The 24065-nt window shown below is 48.3% G+C and overlaps 1 long non-coding RNA gene across 1 annotated transcript; it reads left to right on the forward strand.

Moving 5' to 3' along the window:
* Window positions 1–4354: 4354 nt before the first annotated feature.
* LOC149865160 (uncharacterized) lies at window positions 4355–23565 on the forward strand. The gene is made up of 3 exons (XR_016442408.1): window positions 4355–6670; window positions 6850–19408; window positions 20303–23565. It is a non-coding gene; the product is annotated as an uncharacterized LOC149865160 (long non-coding RNA).
* The last annotated feature ends 500 nt before the right edge of the window (window positions 23566–24065 follow it).

Genomic DNA, 24065 nt, shown 5'->3' on the forward strand with positions numbered 1-24065 from the left:
CTTATAGCTGTCCTCCTAGGTTTTTGTTTTTTTTTTAAACAGACCATGCAATGCAGGATTAGATGTTGTAATGCGGCATTAGGAGCCGCAAAGGTTAATATCTTGGTTCCCAAAGTCAGTTTTCGGCTCACTGAATGAAAAAAAAAAAGGTGAAAAGGATTTAGGAGCAGGATCTGAGGCCTCACAAGGAGGAAAATAATAATAATAACCCCCCTCCCTCCACATCCCAGCAACCTTTCCCAATGCATAACACTCAGAAGCCCTTCAGTGTTTCAGCGAGCCAGCAATTTAGTAGCTAATCCATTCGGTAAATGCAAGATGGTGCATAGATCAATTCTTCCCAGCCTGGTTTTTTTGTGTGGGGAATGTTTGCGGATGGCATTAAGGGAAGAGGGAGGAAAATGCCCTCCTTGTTTCCACGAAGGCAGCAGAATAACTTCACAAAGCCGAGTGCTCCCCAGGGCCCTGGCTTCAGGAGGTGGATGTAGCGGCGCCCGGTCCTTGCGAGTCTGGGAAGGCTGGAGGAGAAGCTGCCCCGTCTTGTGAGAATTGGCGTCTGTTCACTGGACCTGCGTTGGCCCCTTCGAGCCGGGGAGAAGTTAATCCTCTGACATTTCACCCGTCAAACACAGCGTTGGCCGTGGTTCAAGGAAGGCTTAAGGGGAAAGCCGGGGAGAAAGGAGATCATGCGGTGGTGGGGCCGGGGGGAGGGTGGGAAAGTGCAAGATGCCAAGCTGTTGAAGCCACCTTGGATGCCCGGGAGGGCTTGGGAGGCAGTGCCGGAGGGCTCTGCAGGGACGCAGAAGGGGGTTGGTGCGCAGAGGTGAGTCGAGGCCGAGGAGGGCCGTGCTTCATCCCCTCGCTCTCTGTAGGCACAGCTCTTTCCTAGGGCAGGTGGTTGCCTCCTTCAGGAAAATACGTGTGAATGGGGGACGGGCTCTTGCCTCTTGCTTTGCCCTGCTAGGGCGATACGCAATCCCACTGATGCATGAAGGACTCAATCCTTTCCTCTCCAGACAGTGCCTAATATGGCCCTGGGGAAAGGGCTGAATTTCATCCTCAACCCCTTGTACGAGCAGCAGATATCACTCAAGAAGATTGATCTCAGGGGCTGAGGCACAGAAACACTGGGTTCAGGTCCTTCTCCTGTTGCAGAGGTTGCTGTGTAACCTCTGGCGCATCACTTAGCCTCCCGTCCCCCAATTCTTGGCACCCCCTTTGTAAAATAGAGGTGATGAGCCTTTGCTTTTTCAACCTTGTCTATGCAGATGCTAGGCTCTGTAACACATCTACTACATCTTATTTATAGGGCTTTGTGGTTCCCCTCACAATTTAGCCCCATACTTGCTTGAGCCCTCTAGTTGCTAATGAATATAAGTAGTACAGGACCAGCTGGCGGAAACAGTTTCCATCCCAGGGAAATGTCTGAGTTTAAAAAAACCAAACAAACCCCAACAAATGGCAAATTAGGGCAAAACCCCAAATACATCAAATGTTCTGGGGTTTGTTTTGTTGGGTTTTTTCCAGTCGTGAGGTTTTGAAATCCAGCATTGTGCATACACGGAAATGGGCCCATTTCCTGGGCTGTGCAGAGAGCTGGGTATCTGGCAGTCCATCGCCTGGGGGGAGGGATGTCTTGGAAGCTGGCATCTGGTTTAGGACTTGAGTTTAGCAAGTAATATTGGAGGTGAGTGTTTTTCCCACTGCACTCTTGGTTATCCTGGGGCAGCACTCTCTTTTTCACTTTGAAAACCAGGGACTCCATTCTCAACCTTTCCTGATGGAAAACAATGGCTTTTCTCACAAAATAAATTAGCATTTTCCCATGAAAAATAATAGTTTGTAGGCATACGACTGCCCAGGTACCCAATCAGGAAGCCCGCCAGGAGAAACCGGTCCCTGGCCAGCCTGCCTGCTTCTTGAGTTTTCTTTGAGCGACTCAAAGGGCTCGACATATTCCTGTGGGATGCCTTGATTTTATTACATCCACATTTTCTCAAGGGGAACTGTTGCCTCAGGGAACATTCAAAGAGCTTAATACATAACAATAATGCAGTCTGGCTCATGTAGTTCTGGCCTAGGCTGCCTTAGAGTAGAAGGTATTTCTGTGGGCTCTGAAATATCTTTTGGGCCCTTATTGGAGCTACACACCAGGCTGTTTTATCTGTTTGATTGTTACAGTTCAAATACATGCATACACAGAGGGGCATATTGGATCGCCCAGATCATTCTTATTCCTACATGGGATAAAAGCGCTGCTCGACCTGGTACTGGCTACGGGGGACGACCTAATCAGCGACCTAGTGATCGATGGGAAGCTGGGTGACAGCGACCATGAGCTGATCACCTTCACCATCCGCCGTAAAGCTGGCAAGTCAGTCAGCAACACAGAAGTCCTTGACTTCAGAAAAGCCGACTTTGACAAGCTCAAGAGGCTTGTCGGTCAGGCCCTCAGGGACCGTGACCCCAGGGAGTTGGGAGTTCAAGAAGAGTGGTTGCTTCTCAAGGAAGCGATCCTCAGTGCACAAGCTAAATCTATTCCAACATGGAGGAAAGGCAGCAAGAAGGCACAGCAGCCCCCCTGGCTCTCCAGGGACCTAGCGGACCTCCTGTGGCTAAAAAGGAAAGCCTACAAAGGATGGAGGACGGGATTCACCTCCAAGGAGGATTACTTCGCGCTGGTCCGGTTCTGCAGGGAGCAAACCAGGAAAGCCAAGGCTGCAACTGAACTCCAACTAGCTTCAAGCATCAAGGACAACAAAAAGTCCTTTTTCAGATATGTGGGGAGCCAGAGGAAAAGCAAGGGCAATGTTGGACCCCTGCTAAACCAGATGGGGCAACTGATGTCCAGGAAAAAGCCAAGCTATTAAACAGGTACTTTGCATCAGTCTTTCATCAGTCACATGGGACACCCATGCCTGCTATGGGACAGGGAAATCAGGGTGAGGGGGATCCCCTACCCTCCATCAATGCTCGTGAAGGAACACCTTGAGAAGCTGGATACCTTCAAGTCAGCCAGCCCTGACAATCTGCACCCCAGGGTACTCAAGGAGCTGGCAAGCGTCATAGCCCAGGCCCTGGCACGAGTCTTTGAAAACTCCTGGCGCTCTGGTGTAGTGCCCGAAGACTGGAAGAAGGCCAATGTGGTGCCGATCTTCAAGAAAGGGAGGAGAGTGGATCCGGCTAACTACAGGCCCATTAGCCTGACTTCTATCCTGGGGAAGATCTTAGAAAAGTTTATTAAGGAGGCCATCCTTGAGGGACTGGCCCAGGCTAACATCCTAAGGGATAGCCAGCACGGGTTTGTTGTGGGTAGGTCTTGTTTGACCAATCTCATTTCCTTCTATGACCAGGTGACCTATCACCTGGACCAGGGAGAAGAGATTGATGTCATATATCTTGACTTCAAAAAAGCTTTTGATCTGATATGTCATGATCACCTCTTGGCCAGATTGGCCAGTTGTGGCCTTGGCTCCACCACGATCCGCTGGCTGGGAAATTGGCTCCGTGGTCGGACCCAGAGGGTTGTGATTGATGGCAGTCACTCATCGTGGTGCCCTGCGACCAGTGGGGTCCCTCAAGGCTCTGTCCTTGGACCCATCCTGTTCAACATCTTCATTAACGATGTGGACATTGGAGTTAGGAGTGGACTGGCCAAGTTCGCCGATGACACCAAACTTTGGGGCAAAGCATCCATGCCAGAAGATAGGCGGGTGATCCAGGCTGACCTGGACAAGCTCAGCAAATGGGCAGACGAGACCCTGATGGTGTTTAACACCGAAAAATGCAAGGGTCTCCACCTTGGGAGGAAAAACCTGCAGCACCCTTATAGGCTCGGCAGTGCTATGCTGGCTAGCACTACAGAAGAAAGAGACTTGGGGGTCATCATTGACCACAAGATGAACATGAGCCTGCAGTGCGATGCTGCGGCTAGTAAAGCGACCAAAACCCTGGCTTGCATCCATAGATGTTTCTTGAGCAAATCCCGGGACATCATTCTCCCCTTGTACTCGGCCTTGGTGAGGCCGCAGCTGGAGTACTGCGTCCAGTTTTGGGCTCCACAATTCAAAAAGGATGTGGAGAAGCTTGAGAGAGTGCAGAGGAGAGCCACGCGCATGATCAGGGGTCAGGAAAACAGATCTTACGATGACACGCTGAGAGCCACGGGACTCTTTAGCCTGGAAAAGCGCAGGCTCAGGGATGGTCTGATGGCCACCTATAAGTTTATCAGGGGTGACCACCAGGATCTGGGGGAACGTTTGTTCACCAGAGCACCCCAAGGGATGACGAGGTCGAACGGTCACAAACTCCTGCAAGACCGTTTCAGGCTGGACATAAGGAAGAATTTCTTTACTGTCCGAGCCCCCCAGGTCTGGAACAGTCTGCCAGCGGAGGTGGTTCAAGCGCCTACACTGAACACCTTCAAGAGCAAATTGGATGCTTCTCTTGCTGGGATCCTGTGACCCCAGCTGACTTCCTGCCCCTTGGGCGGGGGGCTGGACTCAATGATCTCCCGAGGTCCCTTCCAGCCCTGATCTCTATGAAAATGTGTGTGGGTAGCCTAGGATAGATTCATAGATGTTAGGAGCTGGAAGGGACCTCGCGAGGTCATCAGGTTCAGCAGGAAAGACCGTGCGTGTCCAGTCGTCTTTTGAAGATCCCCGGGGTCGGTGACTGTTCCAGACTCTGGACACTCGAGCCGTGAAGAAGTTTTTCCTTCTATCCAATCTGAAGTGATCTTCTAGCAGTTTATGTCCATTATTCCTTGTCTTCCTCTGGGGTGCCTTGCTGAACAGATGCTCTCCCAGCCCATGATGTTCATCCCTTATATTCTTACAGGCTGGCACCAAGAGCCCCTGAGTCTTGTCCAGGCTGAACAGTCCCGTGTCCTTCAGCCTCTCCTCCTATGCAGGCCTCTCATCATGCGTGTGGCCCTCCTTTTGCACTTTTTAAAGCTTCTCTACGTCCTTGTTGAAGCGCGGCGCCCAGAACTGGATGCGGCACTCCAGCTGCGGCCTCGCCAACGCAGAGTAGAGCGGGAGGATGACATCTTTCGTCTTCCTTGAGATGCATCGGTTGATGCATGCCAGCGTATTGTTTGCTTTGCGAGCTGTAGCATTGTATTGGTGGCTCATGTTCTTGTGGTCAATCATGACCCCCAGGCCTCTTGCAGTTGTGGTCCTGGGTGGCGTAGCACCACCAAGCCTGTATGTGCGTTCCACATTATTTCTCCCCAGATGGAGCACTTTACATTTTTCAGTGTTAAACGTCATCAGGTTTTGATCTGCCCACCTTACCAATGCCAAGTAGAGTAGGAGGATAACATCCTTAGCCTTAAGGATCCAGGCCATTCAAGTCAGCCTGTCCTCCAGCATGACCGCACTCCAGGCAGCCAACCCCCATAACTCGGTGTAGTCCACAAACCTTGCCAGGATACATTTCACACCCATATCCAAAATCATTAAAAGAAACCTAAAAGAAATCTAAATCTCAAGAAGAGTAATATTTATTTCAGTCTTTGGGTTTGATTCTGTTCTCACTGACGCTGGTAAAAACTGGTATAGCTGCAGGGACATCAGTGGAGTTACAGCTGATTGACACCTATGTACGGTGCAGCCGGTCATACTGTCTGTTAGAAACATGTCAAGTGATGCTTTAGATGTCCTCTGGGTGGTCCCACAAATGTCCCTTCCATCAGTATGCTGAGAATGGATGGTGAGATGTACCACATTGTGCTTTGGCATCCTGCCTGTGTTTCATGGGAGTTTGTTGCTGCTGACTTCCATAAACTCTGTCCCTGCAGCTATTGGACTAAGTCTAAAACCTGAGCTAGATCACTTGAAGGTTTCTGGTCTTTGGATTGGCCACCTTCCTTGGCAGGAATCTGATGGAAGCAGTCTCCAGATCATTTGATTAACATAGCCCCTGACCTGTGGTTTTTAATTAATTGATTTGAGCTGGTAGGTGTCCTAGACAAGCTGGGCCTCTATGGTATCTCTATGAGAAGTACCATTAAAAGTAGGAGTTTGAAATGTGTACCCAACATTAAGGACCCTCATGGGTGTACTGTCCTTTTTAGATACTGCTCCAGGGTCTATGGCTCCTAGGACATCCTTCTCAGAAACTGAGAGGACAGGTACCTTTATTTCCTGGATTACAAGGAGGCAACATTTAAATGGGATAATCTCAATCTCAGGCTTAGGTACTTCAGGACTGTCAACATGACAGAGTGGAGTTTTTTGGCTTTTCTAAGTGCATAATGCACCATTGTGAGCATTCACACCATTTCTAAAATGTGATGATCATGTTAAATTGACAGCCCAAAGTCAAACACCCTCTCATTAACTGCAGGACTAATAGCAGCAGGGGGAGCATCCTGTATAGCATGTCCTTTCAGAAATGGCTTCACCTTGCTTTGGAGGGACAGCTGTGGGGGGCTGGAAAGGAATGGTTTATTATCCCTGCTTTCTTCTAACATTGGTTTCTTTGCCTAGATTCCTAATACGGGGCGAGCTAGAGTCAACCAGGATCAGCGCTGTGGACACCCATCCATTGGCAACAAGAATAGGATGCATTAAGTTATTCTACAGAGCCCTCAAAAGGACTATTTTGCACTGAAGACTTTCAGCCGAGATAAAAAGAGGGTTAGAGCTGACTTGGTGATGAGGAGGTAAGAGACTCTGAATGAACGGCCCTCGTCAGCTTGTGGCTGGGGGTATAAAGGCATTGCTAGGGATGTCTAGGCCTCGACATTGCATTTTGAGCAGAAGTGAAGCTGTGCATCTCCAAACTGACAAGGAGAAATGGGTTTCAGATAACCCGACTGAACTTTTTGAACATTTCTCTTAGGCACTTCACTTCAGATTGGATATAAGGAAAAACTTCTTCATGGTTCGAGTGTCCAGAGTCTGGAACAGTCACTGACCCTGGGGATCTTCAAAAGACGACTGGACACGCACGGCCTTTCCTACTTAAGAGCAACGGGGGCTCTTAGGCATTTTCCATGAGCGTTTTATGAATTTGGAACCGATTCATTCGGGGCTGACTTCCTGCCCCTGGGGCGGGGGGCTGGACTCGATGATCTTCCAAGGTCCCTTCCTGCCCTAATACCTAAAAATATCTATGAAATCATTCAAAACCCTCCAAACTGGGGCCAAGAGCATACGGGAAACGAGGGGGCGTTCTCCGAATGCCAGGAAGCGACGGGCGAGTTTGGGCGGCATGACCTGGTGCAACAGGTATTGAGGACAAGGGCGGTGTTTTGGTCAGGGGCTGTCAGGTTAGGGAGTGCCTGTGCATTTGGAGATGATGCATGGGGAAGTTTCTAGACAGAGATGGAGGGAGAAACAGAAGCATTTGAGAGGGCAAGCAAGACGGGTTCAGCAGTCATGGGGGCCGTCGGGGATCTCCTCTGCTCTGACATGCTTCAGATGCTCTCCAAACTCCACATATCTTTCCTATTACTACAATTCCCATTTGCAGCCCGGTTCATCAGCCTGCAGAGCACAAACCAAAGGAAGTAAAGTCAATAATTTATAGCGGTCTCTGACCGCTTTACATGGACACCGGCCTAACGGTGTCATCGTATCTAATGGAAAGAGTGAGGCAAAACCTCTGCTCTCATCCCGTTCGGCCCCGTGGTCCTCGTAAAACTGGGGTTGAAGGACCAGCCCTCAAGAATCGGCTCTGACTAACTCTGATCTGACCTTTACTTTCAATTTGGCCTCTTGCTTTTTCCCGACATTTTGCACATTTTAGGCATGGGGCTTATAGGCAGCCAGGCAGGCAGACTAATTTTCTTTTTCTTGAACACGGCTTCAGAGAACGGGCCAGGACTCTTGGAGGTGTCCAGTTTATCTCAGCTAGGAAAGCGAGGTTACATGGCTCCGGGGATGGGTGGTGGTGGTTGAAAGTATTTCCCCTTCAGACTGCTGGTTGGATGGGTTGTGGTTGATGGGGCGGGGGGAGCGGGAGGGATGGACGACAAACCCCTTTATGCTGTGGGCTGGGACGTGTCTGAAATGAATTGTGAGTCCTGGCCCATTTCACAGCAGATGGCCATGTCATCAAAATGCATTGGCACTCAATTTTAGCAGAGACGCTGAGGTTGAATGAACTCTTACCTCTCTGTGAGGGCTGCCTCTGCACGAAGATGGGACAGGGACCAGGTTCTGTTACCTCTGCCTTGATTTCTTTCTCTTTTTTTCTTCTTTTTCTGGAAAAAAAGAAAACTTCATCTCTTCCAAGGGAACAGCTACAAAGCAGAAGGAGGTCAAAGACTTTTAAAGAGGCACAAGGGTGCGGGGGGGTCAGGGATGCAGAAGTGAATAAAAAACACTCCCTGAAAAAGGAAGAAAGCATCAAAAGCAGATTCGACAGCGTGACCAGTTGCTTTACTGCAGCAAGAGCTAAGGGTGCAGACAGAAGTGACAATTTTCACCCAATCTGGCCACAGAAAGCAGCTTATAGCTGTGACCAAACACAAGTGCATGGCTGCAGATGGCTTCACAAATGGCCAATGGTGTGAAAATCTGACCCCTCATTGCATCAGATAAAGGTGTTGCAAAATGTAAGTGTAAATCTTTTGTAAGTGTGTCTGCAAGCTCCCAGCCTCTTGCTGTTTTCAGAAGGGGTGCGGGGGGAAGGGAGTGGGGGAAGTTCAGTCTGGGATTTTTTCAGCCCCCCTGGAGAGTGGGGCAGGTGTATTGGAGCCCCTTCCCCCCAAGGTGGGGGGGGGATCCAATTCATCCCCCTCCCCCTCCAGCATCATCTGGAGAGCCCCAAGAAGAGCTCCCTCCTCTGCTTTTCCCCCCTTCCCTTCTGAAAGCAGTGAGCATTGGCAGAGAGCCCCTGGCCATTGCTGTGGGAATCTGGCTTCCAGCCCCAGCTAGATATCCTTTCCCTTGGACCCAGCAGTGAACTTCTGTTTGGTCTGCGGTAAGGTTGTAACTCAGAGCGCTTTGCAGAAATTGTTACAGCTGGGCGCTGCACTTCTGTCTGCACCCTTAAGGACTCTGCTGGGCAATCACTCTGCTAACATCCATAATAATTCAGAGCTATGAGTCTTTTCCGAAGCCCACTGAAGTCCATGGGCAGGTTTCCAGTGATTTCAGGAGGCTTTAGTTTAAGCCGTATGAAGATGCGAAGATGGGGCCCTTTCCTGTATCCCATATGCCTCATGAAGAACATTTCCACTGGCATGTCCCACACCAAAGTCTTATTACCTATAATAGTGAGGGGCTCAGAGTTCACCACCGGAGGAAGAGAGATTTTTATTCTCTCTCTCAGGCTCTATTGTGCCTACAGCTAGTTTATCTGTACCTGGGCATCGTTTGTCTCCCTCTGAAGTCCTTTTACTCAAATCCAGCTCAAACACCGGGGACTCTTGCCACACTTTGTTTGCTAAACACCAGAGACCAGCATCTGTATCTGGAGGTATGCCTGGTCCCTCCTCCGTGAAGCCTGGGGGTTTAATTCACAGCCAGGGCAAGCACAGATTCACAGACATCAAGGGTGGGGACCCCCGTGGGAGTCTCAAGGCAACTCTAGGAACGGCATGATTCCCGGGATCATCAGTTTCTTTCTTGATATAGGACTCAGGGGGCAGCTAGGTGACTTTTACAGTATATCATGTTCGAAAGACACACTATAGACACTTTGAAACCAGAACTGAATAGCAAGAAGAGCCCTGCCCACTGCTATCAGAAAGGGTTGAATTGAAAATCAGTGGTAACAAGGAAGCTATGCAGACTAGAGGTAACTGAGTTCAAATTTTGGATCTATTGCTGAGCTAGTTCCTTTAAGGCTGCTCCAGTTTGGTACCTGCTGCTATTGCTCCTTGTATTGTGTATATATATTAACCATGGTAGACACTGGCTTAATAAGATAAAAAGACCCTGCTAGCAGAAACTTGAACCCCAGCTCAGGCATTTTTCTCCCTAAGTGGGTCACACAACATGTTTGCTTGATGTCTTTCTCCATGACTCCATGACTCTTGGTTTAGCTTCAACAGGGGAGGTGAAGGATTCTCCTACATGGATGGCCTGGTGCTAAAAGCAGGCTCTTGGAAGGTAGCTCATGGGAGTTTGAATGTGATCAAGGTCTCTCACGTCTTGGGAGAGTGCTGCAAACAGCCAGCAGTTGTGCAAAAGGTGGACAACCTCTCCTCAAGTGAGGTCCCCCTTCTGGACACTATGCACCCTCATTTGATAGAAATGGGAGTGTAGAAACATCCATCCCTGTATCTAAGTGGTCTGCTCTAGGCACCTTCTGGTGCCTCAAGGGGCTTTGGATCACACTTCAGAGACATTGGCTAGTGTTATAGCAGAGCCTGGTTCAAGCACTCATGGTGCTTTGGTTAGGTCCCGGAGGACTGGAAAAGGGCCAGTGTGGTCCCTATGTTCAAGAAGGGGAGGAGGGGGGGAACCAGAAAACTATAGGCCAGTTAGTCTCACCTCTGTCCTTGGGAAAATGCTGGAAAAAATAATTAAGGATCACATTTGTGGGAGCCCAGCAGGGGAAATAATGCTGAAAGGAAATCAGCACGGATTCATTGCCCGTAGATCCTGCCTGACTAACCTTGTTTCTTTTTATGACCAGGTCACAAAATACTTAGATGGAGGAGTTGAGGTAGATGCCATCTACCTAGACTTTAAGAAGGCCTTTGATACGGTATTGCACTTTGTTCTCGTAAATAAATTGACAGGCTTTGATGAAGATGATTACACAGTCAGGTGGGTGGCAAATTGGCTTAGGGGTTGCACCCACAGAGTGGTGGTGTGCAGGTCGGTATCAGCCTAGAAAGATGTGGGCAGTGCGGTCCCGCAAGGCTTGGTCCTTGGAGCGGTGCTATTCAACGTCTTCATCAGTGACTTGGACGAGGGCATGGAGAGCACCCTGTCCAAGTTCGCAGATGATACCAAATTATGGGGCAGACTTAACACACCAGAGAGTAGGGAACGGATCCAGGCGGATGTGGACAGGCTGGAAAAATGGGCGGAACAAAATAGGATGCAGTTCACCAAAGACGGAGGTCAGAGGCCTGCAGGTAAGGCCCTGCGAGGAGAGGCTGAGGGACCTGGATCTCTTCAGCCTTCACAAGAGCAGGCTGAGAGGGGATCTTGCGGCTGCCTATAATTCATCAGGGGAGGGCAGCAAGGAATAGGAGATGCCCTATTTACTAGGGCACCGCCTGGTGTAATTAGGAACAACGGCCATGAAGTGATGGAGAGCAGATTTAGGATGGGCATCAGGAAGAACTTCTTCACGGTAAGCGCTGCTGGAAGCTGCAACGGGCTCCAGGGGAGGTGGTGCTCGCCCCTACCCTGGGGGTCTTCAAGAGGAGATTGAACAAGCACCTGGCCGGGATCATCTGACCCCAGCGCTTTTTCCTGCCCAGGCAGGGGTCGGGCTCGATGACCTACGAGGTCCCTTCATCTATGAATGACACCTAAATTTATAAGGGCTGTATAGGGACCTGGTTGCCTTACGCTGTCTCTTTGGATTTCACTCCTTGGGCATGGTAATGAATTTGTAAGCATTGCCACACCGAAGTGGAGGCATCTACAAAGCCGGTCTGGATTTTTTTTTCACTTGTTTTGCTTCCTGCTTATTTTCTGCTCACGTCTAAGCTCTTCAAATCACAGCCTGCCCTCCGTGGCGGATTTTGGAGTTACTGCAAGATACATTTTTCCCCCATTTTTCAAACCCGCGCGGGGCCAAGATTTTCCTGGAATTATAAACTGCATGACACCTCTTCTCAGCAGAAAATATCCTATTCAAAGGGTGTTATCTAGGGAAGTCAGGGCTCACCAGGATAAGCTGAAGGTTCAAGGTGCAATCGGGACCAGTAAGCCTATGTTTGAAATGAGGGAGAAGTCAATGTAGCCATCGGAGGCTGAATTCAGATCCCAGGCCCACCAAGGCACTTCTTTTATCATCATTCGAATCACTCTTATCTTTTGGCCCAAAGCTGCTGTTAACAGCTGGGATACCTGTGGTGTTCCCAGGTAAAGGACTGGGAAGGGGGGGTATGTTGGACAACCACATGACTTGAATCACTTCCTTGACTTCCAGTCACCTTATAATTTTTTGATGCACCTCAATTCTGGGACATCTGGATGTGGGAAAAGGGAGCGTGTTTCCCACTGCTCAGACTTTCCCAGGTGCCGGTGTATTTAAAAAAAGAAAATACTGGAATTATCCCCTTCTTTTCACACTTCCCCTTCTTATTTATAACAAGGACAGAAGGATTGAGGGGCTAGAGCTTTTAAAGGATCTGGATTTCAGCCCAGAACTGCAACTGGTGCACCGCATGAGCCCGGATAAATCAGCTCACGTTCCCATGCCTCAGTTTCCCTACACGAGTGGGGTGATTACATTCATCCCCTGTTTGTAATGAGATCCGGGGCTGGAAAGGGCTGGGGCACACTGTTCTGAGCAGCTAGCTGGATGCGACAGATGGAAACCGTGTGTTAGCCCCTTGGCGGCACGGCAGCTTTCTATATTTCACGGAGACAATGGATCCAGCAAGTCAGGCAATAGCAGGAAAATGCCAGTGCATTAAACTGACTCCTGCCCTGGCCTTTTGAGTTTCGGGAATTATTGATGTGCTCATTAGCAGCTTTGCTATAAGCCTTGTATGCCGAGTGCCAAAGGCTGCCAGCCAGCGATCGCTACTGGAAGGTCACTATCAAAACCGGGACCGGATCCAACACAGCATCCCACCTATTCTGAGGACTTAATTTATAGTTTTAATTAGGGGAATCCTAGGATCATTGATCAGCCCCATGGCTTAGTGTTGAGAGCAGGAGGTCAGGGGCTCGGTCGCTCTGTTGGCATAACGGTGAATTTAGTTTTCTTTAAGAGATGAGACATCTGTGCTCAGGAGGAAGCCAAGATAGCAGACGGGATCTGGCTGCCAGAACTAGCCTGGGAAGGAGCAGGTTTCTGCTGTGTCCTGGGGGCCCTTGACAACTGTGCATGGGGATGGGAGGGCTGGTTCAGGAGCCGCATGACTGACGGGGATAGGTTGCGAGTGGTATTGGGTAGTGATCCTCTCCAGAAACAGCAAGCGAGCTTCACCCCGGAGGAAGCTGGCGAGAGAGCCTGCCATCCAGTTTGCAGCTGCAAAGTCCTCCTGGCACAGATGCTCCTGTAATCCCATACAGCAAGTTGCGGCTGTATTTAGAAACGGCTTTACTCGTGCACCCATGATGCAAGCAACACACTCCCCACCTCCCTCCTTTTCTGTACGACGTGGGCAGCCCGAGTGGGGGCTGGTTGCCATGTGGGAACGGTACCGCTGGCAGGCGGGAGGCCAGCAGCGTGTGAACCGAACGGGGAGCGATGGGAGAGAGCAGCACGTGGAAACGGTGCCCCCCGGAGAGATGCCGAAGCGGCCCGGCGCTGGGATAGTTCCTGTGGCAGCCTTAGCTGTTTGGGAAGCCAGCTGTTCCCCTGTTATTGAATGCGCCCTGTTCTCCTGCCAGATGTTCCCAATCAGCGACCTGACAGATCTGTCCCTCGTTCCCAAGATCGATTAATCTCCCCCCGGATTCCAGTTCCCTTTCTCAGGATCTCCCTAAAAGCGGCAAAATAGCTGGGGTTGTGCATGCATATGTGTGTGTGCGTGCGTGTGTGTATAGGTGTTGGTTATGCAGGTTATTTCTCCTCCTGCTTTCAAAGGAATGACTCCACCACACTGGGAGTCTGGGCACTGCTCAGCGTTGGCAGCGAACCTCGTGCCATAAAAATCTCACTCTGGCAGGAAAGAGCTAACACCCCAAGGAGCGTCCTACCAGCCTGATGTCAGCCACCGGCTTCCTACTGCAGATTTTAATTTATTTCTTTTTTCTTGCTTTTAAAGCCGGGGGGAGGCATTGAGGAGGGGAGAGGGACTATTTCAGGCTCTGGGTGGAGAGCAGGGAAGGGAGGCATCAGAAACACCCGGGTGTAGGAGCCGCCGGGCATGCTCAGTAGCCATTTCAGAAATGGGGCAAGGAGGTTTCGGCATTGACACCTGGCAGGTGACACCTAGTGATGCTCCAGGAGCTAATGGGAGCACAGATTATGTGCATGTGGAGGGGGGCAGGAGGGGGTCACAATAAATCCAGTCATTCAAATCAGCCCTGAAGGCTTCAGGCTGGGTCTGCAGCCCAACCTTGGTGCTTTCAGGGCGGGTTGCTCTCAGGCCCAGCCTGCTCCCACTTGCATGTGTCCAGCTTGGAAACAGGGCATCCAAGCCTGCCTTTCAGCCTGTAGGTGAGAGATCAAATGCTTATTAAATGCCAAATGCACAGGCAGCCTTAGGTGCACAGGCTGGAACAAAAGTGTCCTTGCCACCTGGACCACAAAGGCACACTCCCTCTTGGCCTGCTCTCCTCCAGCTCCCTAAATGCTGTCCTCCTTGGCTGCCCAGAGGGGCTCCACTTGAAGAGGAGGATTGGAAGTTTTTACTAGTCCTGCCTAACCTAAGGCCTGCTAGTTATGGTAATTTTCTGGGATTTAAGGTGCTCAGTTCCCTATGTCTCAGGGCCTAGAATTTGCATCTTCCCCATCTCAGACCCATGCCCTCGTCGAGGAGCTCAAAGGGGCGTGGGCCCTTCTCCTCCACTCTCATTTATACATTTCTCTCCAAGTAAAATAGAGCCCTTTATAACAGTGACTCTCAGTCGGGCTGCTCCAGCACCCCGGGGTGCTGTGAGATCCTTTTAAGTGTCTGCAGGGTGCCACGCAATATTGGCACTGTTCGGTGTGCAAGCACCTACACATGCTTCATAAGATAAACCCAGAGATTTCATAGAGGGGCAAAAATGTTCTTCCCTGCTTCCGAGTCCTTTGAAACAAGAACTGCCCTTTTATTTTTCCCTCGTCAAAAAGTGAGGGAAAGCTAAGAGCCGGCATTTTGCCATCTAACAGGGGGAGCAGGCCAAAAAAGTCAGTGAATTAATCACTGCTTTATACCGTGGCTATGATCGGGTCACCCACATTCGTGCAGAATGAGGTGTCGTGGGAGATACCTGCTGTCAGACGAGACAGCTCCCTGTCTTTGCAGGGTGGACAAGGGCTGGTTTCTGCCTGTGGAGAGACCAGCAAAGTGGTGAATCTCCCTGGACGGGTTTGGATCTCCGCATGAGGTTGGACGCATCATTTTGTTGATTGTCATGGGAAAGCGAGTTGGTTTAATATTTGAGCCCTGGGTTTTAAAGCCAGATGGGATCGCTGTGATGATCTCCAGTGTAACCTGTTATGTCAGGTAGCGATTCCCGGTTCCTATATTCTCGACATACGGCTCCGTGGCAGGGTGACTCCCATCATCCACAGCTCCGGGGCAGCATGCCATGCTGACTGTCTTGGAGTTGCAGAGCTTGGGGCTAATGATAGAGTTGATCTAGTTGGGGCTGGTCCTGCTTTGAGCAGGGGGTTGGATTGGATGTGACCTCCTGAGCTCCCGTCCAACCCTCGTTTTCTATGATTCTGTGATTCACTGAAGTTTGCCATGCAATGCCCTGAAGTTGAGGACGTCCGTGGTCCCAGGGTGAATGGCTCTGGAGCAGCCAGCCAAGGGGACCACCCTGGAACCAGATCTCCATCCGCCTTTCATCAAGAATCCCAACTCCAAATGGGAAGGAAACCAAGTTTTGCAATATCAATATTTTCTGCCAAATGGAGTTGCTTTTTGTGTGTGTGTACAGCTCTGCTACAGATCCTTAGCTTGTGCCTCTTGTTCCTAGCCATCAGCTGCACTGAATCCTTCTTGAAAGCTGAGGGTTGCGGGGGGACCTCATTTGCAGGCCAGAAGAGCGGTGCCCCAGTGCAGAAACTTGACTCCCATAAGTATGAATATTGCTGCAGTGTTGTTGTAGTAGCTGCAAAAGGCCTGGGAAATAAAAGCAGCAAGATTAGTGGGGTGAGGGACTGTCTTTTATTTGACCAAGCTGCATAGCTGGGAGAGAGTGGAGATGAACTGTTGGGTTTCAAATGCCCTTCCTCAAGTTGGAGAGAGAAAGAGTCATGGATGATAACTGCTTACTTCCCTTTCAAATGGTCAGACCATGAACATCACTAGATTCAGCTAAAGCAATTGTTCTGTCTTGTACTTAGCTTGGACTGGATGAAGGCCCCTGGAAACCTGAAGGTTTGTCTCCTCTTTCTCTTTCTCAACAAAACTATTTCTCTTCTCTCTGTGACCCAGGTGCCTTCACTCTAGGAGCAAGGAGGCAGCAAGGAGGAGGCAATTTGGTCAAGTAACATTTTCTTTTAATCTCACCTCATCAATCTTCCTCCTCTAAGGATAGTGAGCCCAGCCATGCTCGTCCTTCCAGGAGGTCCATCTTGGCTTCACACGAAGTGAGCTGGCAAGGCAGCTCTATAAGATGCGCTTGTGCCCCTATGGGTAATAAATGGAGGACTTTGGTTTCTATAGTGTCTCTTTCAAGAGCCCTAAAAATTACAGTCTTTTCTCATGGCACAAATGGCCCAGAAGAGCCTCAACAACTCAACAGGCCACTGTCACTGTCACTCCAGGCAGGAAAAGGTAACGTGGAGTTGTGGATGCTCTCCCCCGGGTCTACCGGGCCGCCTGCTATTCCTCACACCCGCATCTCTATATAGCTTTAGTGCACATCAGCTTTAACTCAGGACACAAGGCTCACCGGAGACCAAATTAAGTACAGCCGACTTCCCAAAACTGGGAAGGCGAGGCCAGCCGAACGTTGCATCTGGGAAAGCAGGGGAGGATCGTCCCGGCTCTCACTCGTTCCCACCAGACTGGCAGCTTTTTTCCACGTTTTACGGCCCGTCGATGTTATAATTGCATCAATCGCTGGATGCAGCAGCCTCGCATTTTTTCTGTGTGCCACTGTCTGGAGCTGCAGGAAACGTTGCTAGGCACTAGGGTTGTGTGTTTGTACACACTCTCTACGTGGTTACCGGGATGGCCTTGGGGAAGCTCTGTCCTGGACCCACAGCACTCACTGCCACTAGGGGACACCGCCGAGCTGGTTTTGCATTGCTTCGGTGACACCCTGACCCTTGGCCATGACATTTAATGTCATTGCTATGATGCCTCGCCGACAAGGCTGGGGAGGTTTGGGTCTTTCCCCCTCCTACCCATTTAAAAATTGGTATGACTCCAACATAACCAAGCCTGCTGCTTTCAGGATGGAAGCGACCCAGCCAGGGGATGGAGAGCGGACCCGAGTGTTGGCTTTTGGGGTTGTCTCAAGAGGCAACAAAAATCACAGCTCCCTTTAAAAGCCTATGGAGGCAAGAAAGAGGAGGGAGGATTCATGAAATGAAGGGTTCTGGGCTTTGCAGCGAGCTTTCTGAGCATGATAGCTATTAAAAAGGAAGTCTTAAACAGCTGGAGACCAGAATGACAGGCCTGGTGCATGCCCTGATCTTGTGTCAGTGGATTTATAGCTGGTTTCTTTCTTGGAACAGAGAAACAGGAACTGCTAGGGCTTCTGACACAGAGAGCTGGGCTGGACATGAGGGCATCTCATCTGTCCTACCTCCGTGCCACTATAAAGCACATGTTTCTGCTCCATATGAGACAAACATGGCAATGCAGCCCCCGAGCACAGTGCCGAGCACCTGCGAATAAGCATGCCCAAATGAGAGAGAGTCCTAGGGGTAGCTTTAGGGTGCTCATGGATGCAGCACTGGTCTAGACTCGCTGGGCAGCTTCATTTCTGGGATTTTCTGCTCAACACATGACTCATGGGGGTGTTTCCAGGCACAGCATGAGGGGTGTTTAGGCATACCCTATGATATCACCCACTGTCATTACAAAGATCATTATTTCTAAATTGAAGTGGTGACACTGGGAAATGAAGACTTCTTTATTTTACAGGAGGTTGAAAAATGGGGGTGGGGGCAGAGTTCATCCAGTTTTATTCTAATCATATTTTGTTTCACCATTTGGGTCTGATTTTGAAATTTCCAACCCGGGGTGGATTGCCGACTTGTGGAACTCCTTGCTGGAGGAAGCCACAGAGGCAAATACTTGGGGGATGGAAAAAGAGCTCAACAGATTTAAGAGATGTGTTTTAGAGTTATCCTCAGGCATCATGATCCGGGACCTAGGTTGCCTACCTGCAAAAAGGAGGGAGTAATCATGCACACGCTGAGTCCTATAGATGACTGCAGAGCTGGTGGGAAGCATTTTGCTGAGTTTTTGATTTTCACTGAAACATTAAATCATTGTCAGCAATCTCTCAGTTTGAGGATGATCCCTACCAGGGCCCATTGATGTGTTTTGAAGTGACTTAAGAGTCTAATCTTTGAGCCACTGATCCTTCTGCAGACGTTACAGGTCTTTCTTTAGGAGAGAGTAGGCTATAGGCTGGTCGTTTATCTCCTTTACCTTTCTGCACTCTCTCTTCTCTGCTTCGAGGGCAAGACGCTCTACCTGAAAGCAGGGTGCTGCTTGGTTGCGGCGGCAGTGCCACTGGCATCTGGTAGCAGCCAGCACCTCCCAGCTCTTTATGGCGGTGTTTATTTTCTTGGGGTATGCCTTCAACGTGTCCTTGCGGTGTTTCCTCCGGCTGATGCGAGATCTCAGGCTGCAATTAAATTGTCCGTAGCTCTTGGCTGCACAGCCAAAAGCTGAAACAGTAGCTGCTGGTGAAGACTTGGGTGGATCTAGGATTTTGAAAACAGCTTAAAACAGCAGTCTGCAGGTCCGTAGTGTAGACGAAGAGAGCCCAAGAGAAGAAAGGATAGCCTGATTAGTGGAATATCAAGACTGTTGAAAAGGAGAGTGGGTCATTAACAGCTGTTGTTCCCCATGTGGAACTGAACTGTGCATTATAGACTTACCAACTTGTTCAAAGATACTAGGGCACGTGGGGGCAAAATGTGGCCCACGGGCCAAATGCAGCCCACCAGGCTATTTTATCTGGCCCACCGGGCCCCTAAAAATTTTAGAAAATTAATATTTATCTGCCCCCTGGCTGCCTGTCATGTGGCCATTGATGGCTTGCCAAAACTCGATGGGCGGCCCTCCACCCAAAATAATCGCCCGCCCCCGTACTAGGGTTTCTCTGTGTAGAGCTGCATGGCGCGGTGTGGATCTCCCGTAAGTATTTGGAAACAAAATCCTGAGCTCAATCATCAGCCCAAGAGGCTTCTGTGTGCAAGGTGTCATGATGTGTTGTAAAGTCAAACCTTTTCTCCTTTCTTTGTTTCTTCTTTCGAGTGACAAAAACAGTGTCTGTATCTTTATGCGCTTTGGCGTTTTTGTCGATTCAGGAGCTCTTGGCTGTCAGAGAAGTTACCACAGATTATGTCGTGGAAGTGGCTCTCGTCGATCCCCCTTTTTTTGGTTGAAAACTCATGATGATCTTGGACCAGACAGCTAGTTTGTTCCAACTCCAACTTGAGTTGGAACGGCAGAAGAAAGGTAAGCAGCTCAGTGTCAGCAGTCATGGAAAGTTGCCTTCAGAGAAAGTTTCTTCCCTGCCCTCAGGAAAAGTTTCTTTCTGACCTCCCGGCTTATGACCTGAAAAGCATGATGATTTATAGCTTTTCCAAAACCATGTTTTTCAACTTACTGATAGTTTTTAAAGGCTGAATGTCAACCGGTGTCAGATGGAGTTACAGAGATAAAGAATACGACCGTATTTTCAGAATCACTTATCATGGATATGGGTTTTCTCCCCTTGAGTTAACATGAGAGCTGTCACCCACTCCTCCTTACCGGGTTTGTTGAGCAGCCACTGAGATCAGAGTTCATTCTGGACTTAGTCCTAGAAAAGAAGCCAAGTATGATAACTAAAATAAAACATCTGGAGGTCTGGCCATCAGAATATCATCAGATATGCGCTGATTCTAAGGCTATGCTATGTATGAAAGGTAAGAATCTGAAGCATTGCGGGTTTTTTAATTAAAAAAAATAGCTCTTTGAAAGAATGTGGAATGAGAAAAAAATAATGTTGATCGGAGTTGATTGTCTAGGAAATTTACTATGGAAAATTGTAGGTCCATAATGAATAGTTGGAGAGCTTTAATGGATGTCTGTGCCAATAAAATCTAAACATATATTTAAAAAATAAAGATAACAGAAGTCAATCTAGCTAACCAGCGATGTAAGGAACAATGTGAAGAATAAACACTGTTTTTAGGGGGTGGGGAAAGGGCAAATAAGTTTCTAATTAGTAGGAGGGATTGAGTAGATTATACAGAGACGATAAAAGCAAGGCAACATAATTGGAAACACAGAGCTGCAGTATGAAACAATCCAAAGCACGTTATCTAGCACAAATGATTTTTCTTTTCTTTTTTTTCCCTGGGCAAGTGGTGAATAAAAAGGTTGATGGTCTTCAGACTCCGGGATAGGAAGCAGATGGGGGAAGGTGGTGAAGACAAACTGAGTAGCCTTGACTGATCCGCCTGTTGCCCCATTGAGAGATAATGATGCACGTGGCCTTTCGCCCCTGCTACGGCTTTCGCCCCCCCGCAACCCGTGTCCCAGTTCTGCAAGCATTTAGGCACATCTTTAATGTCAAGCATGAGAGGTGCTCTGTCAAAGTCATGAGGACTACTCCTGTGTCTGAAGTGTGTGTAGGATCAGGGACCTCGGTAGATAATAAATGAAGATCGGTAGTGACTCCTGGCTGTTTGATGGCCAATGCAAAATCACCCTGATGGATTTATTTCTAGGGTCCATATTAAAAAAAAAACCCCAAACCCCTCACTGTCGTAGTCAGACTGACATATTCTCTCTCAAATCCCACCCCTACCACTTTAAATTGAGAATGAAGACTAGAACAGGAAATGCAACTTATGGTGCCTAAGCTTATTCACCCAATTTCACCATTTTCCCTCTCTGCGGATTATACTTTTCTTGGATTTAATTCACTGGCCCGTGACTCTTCTCTTCCTAAATATCTGCAAATGACTCCCAGCCCATGGTTCATTCATGACCAGCTGGTTATAAGTATTTCACAGTCCAAACTGGACCTGTTTTGATTGGATGCACTGGTGACATGGTATCATTTCTGAACCCTGACTTGATGGGCATAACTCCTATAATCAGGCTTCTAAATTTGGAACTGGCTTGCTGGAAGCCTTCTGCAATATTGGCCTGATGTTTGGGATTGCTAGGTGAATTCAGCCCTCCACTAATCTCAAACGAGGCCTGCCGAATTCCTGCAGGCACGGTCAGCGTCTCCACACAGAGGTAAATTTAATTCCCTACAAGCATTCCAGCCAGCAAACCCACTTGCAAGACTATTCATCAGCAGCTGACACAGTCAATGTGACTTTGTCTCCGACTCCAGATGGACAATTGAGGTCATTTTGATTGATCTGTTTATTTATTTGACTGGCTTTGCTCTGCTCTGATTGGGACATGTAAAGGGGGTGTAACGCTGAAGGAAGCTTCAATGCTTCTGTCTCTGTCCTGTGAAAAGAGAGATGTAGTCTGTCTAACTGGGTTATACAGCCTATTCTGCACTAGTGTTTTGTTTTGTCCTTTACAAACCTTGAATTTTGTATCCAATCTGTGCATCTTTCTGCAAATCCCAAATGCAAATTCTATTATCAGCTGGATGAAAAAAGACACTTAAGAGGGGACACGATAGCAGTCTTCAACTACCCAAAGGGCTGCCATGAAGAGGAGGGAAAGCATCTTTTCTCTCTTGCTGCAGAGAGGACATTGTGAACCAATGGCCTGAAGTTGCAACAGAGTAGGATTAGATTGGATATCAGGAAAACGTCTTCCCTGCTAGAGCAGTGAGGCAGTGAATACACGTCTAAGGAAGCTGGGGACTTGCCATCACTGGAGGTGTCCAAGAAGAGGTTGAATATCCACTGGTTATTGGGGTTTTTTGGTTTCTCCCCCGCCCCCCACCAGTGACAAGAGCATACCTTCGGCTCATTTTCAGCTTCTGGTCCACTCACAGGTCCTTCTCTGCAATACCGCAGGCTAACCAATCATTCCCCAATTGGTATTTATGCATGCAATTATTCAGTGCTGAGTACAGGACTTTGCATTTGTCTTTTGCTGACTTGTATCTGATTGATATTAGACCATTTCTCCAAGTCATTCTGGATCCCAGCCCTGTCTTTCAGAGTGTCTGAAACTCCACCCAAGTTGGTGTCATCCACAGATTTGCTAGGCATGAACTCAATTTCACCATCCTGATCATTAATGAAGATATTGAACAATACTGGAGCCAGGGGAACCCGCTTGACACCTGCTCCCAACTAGACATCGAATCACCAATGACTCCTCACTGAGGATGATGAACCCTCTATGGTGTATCTACCTTACAGTATGTTCATCTAGTCTGCATTTACTTATCTTATTAATGAGAGTTGCATGGGAAACAGTGTCAAAAGCCTTGCTGAAGTCAAGGTATATCACATCCACTGATCCTGCCACTTTATGTAGAAGAAAACCAAGTTGGTCAGGCACGACTCTTGCTGCATCCATGCTGCCTGTTCTTCTCTAGATGTTTTGAAATATATTCCTTGAGGACCTGGTTCACGATATTTCCATGTATTGAGTTCAAAACGACTGAACTGTAATTCCCCAGATTCTCACCCAGCCCGATACTGAAAATCTTCAGTGAAAGCAATCCCATGGTTTCCCTGGTCAGCTTGTTAAATTGTCCTGCTGTTTTTGCCATAAGAATTTTTTTTTTTCCTTGAGATTTAATCTAAATAGTTTTTGCTATAGTTTAAACCCATTTCTTCATGTTCTGCCTTCTGTGGCAAGAAAGAACAATTGTTTCCCCTCTTCTTTGTCACAGCCATTCAAATATTTGAAAAGGCCAGGCTTGTTCTGGGCAAAACCGGTCATAAAATGGAATTGCTGTCCTATGAAGATTTCTGATATTTCAGGATTTCTCAGCATGGAAATCCAAATATCAGAACATTTCGTGGGGAAGAGTTATATTTTGGGAATGTCCCCATGGGACTGTTGACTTTTTCAGTTAAAATGAAATGTTTTGACATTCTGAGAGCAAAAGTTGAACTAAAATAGTTATTTGAACTGAAGCACGTTGCTTTGGAATGTCCATTTGAAATAAAACATTTTGAATGAAATTGGTTTTTCCACATGAAATGGGTCGCTTCAAGCACCGCTTCAGTAAACTGATTGTTTTGGTTAAGACTGGAATACTCCTCATGATAGATTTTGATTTTGATCCACCCGGCTTTTCCGGTAAAAGAGTTTTCTTCCTGAAAGTGTTTTACCATTTGCAGTTATGGACTTTATGCATGGTATAGTTTTTACCTGTTACCTCTTAACCAGAGTCCATGGACTAGCTGGTCTGGGCTAGTGGAATACTCCCATAATGGCTTGTCATCAAATCACAAAACCCATAAAAAAGTAGGGCTAGAAGGGACTTCTAGAGGCGACGTAGTCCAAAACCTTGCCTGAGACAGGATCATCCATGTCTAACTCTGGGAACTGAATTTGAAATCCTGATATGGTCTTTCCCAGTCTATTGGATTTGCCATGACTTTAGGGAGATATCTTGAGAAGGACTTGTTTCCAGGTTTCTTTTGGGATATGATGCAAACTATTTGACCTATAATGAGGCATCTTTCTTTTTTAATCAAGAAAATAACAAATCATCCAGTTTAAAAGCTAGGACATTGGGTTTGGCCTTGCAACAACCCCTCTGATAGTCCATTAAGCTAATGCAAGAGGCTGTAGTGTCTCAGCAATATACCCATGGGATTTTAACTTTTTCTCTTGTCAACAAAACCAAACTACAACAAAAGATTTCAATCCTCTGCTGATTCCCCGGCAGAGTTTTAAGCCTCCAGGCCGGTACCTGCTATTTTGCTAGGTAACTTATCTAGGAACATGCTGTGCTCGCAGATTTTTCCTATCAAAGGAGCTCTTGACTTCTGACAGCTACAGCTGTGTTACGAGCAATGTGAGTTAAATAGAGACCAGCAAAGTTTGCAGTAAAATAGGGTCACTTCTTGTTTCATTCAAAAGCAAAACCAAGCATGTTAAATAGATTTTGCAAAAGAGGGTTAAGTTATACAATAATAAACTCAGTTGTGTTGGCATTGGAGGGGCTGGTGGGGGTGGGGGT

The sequence above is a fragment of the Crocodylus siamensis genome, chromosome 5 (genome assembly GCF_052110815.1).
Source record: "Crocodylus siamensis isolate JL-2025a chromosome 5, ASM5211081v1, whole genome shotgun sequence".
NCBI lineage: Eukaryota > Metazoa > Chordata > Crocodylia > Crocodylidae > Crocodylus > Crocodylus siamensis.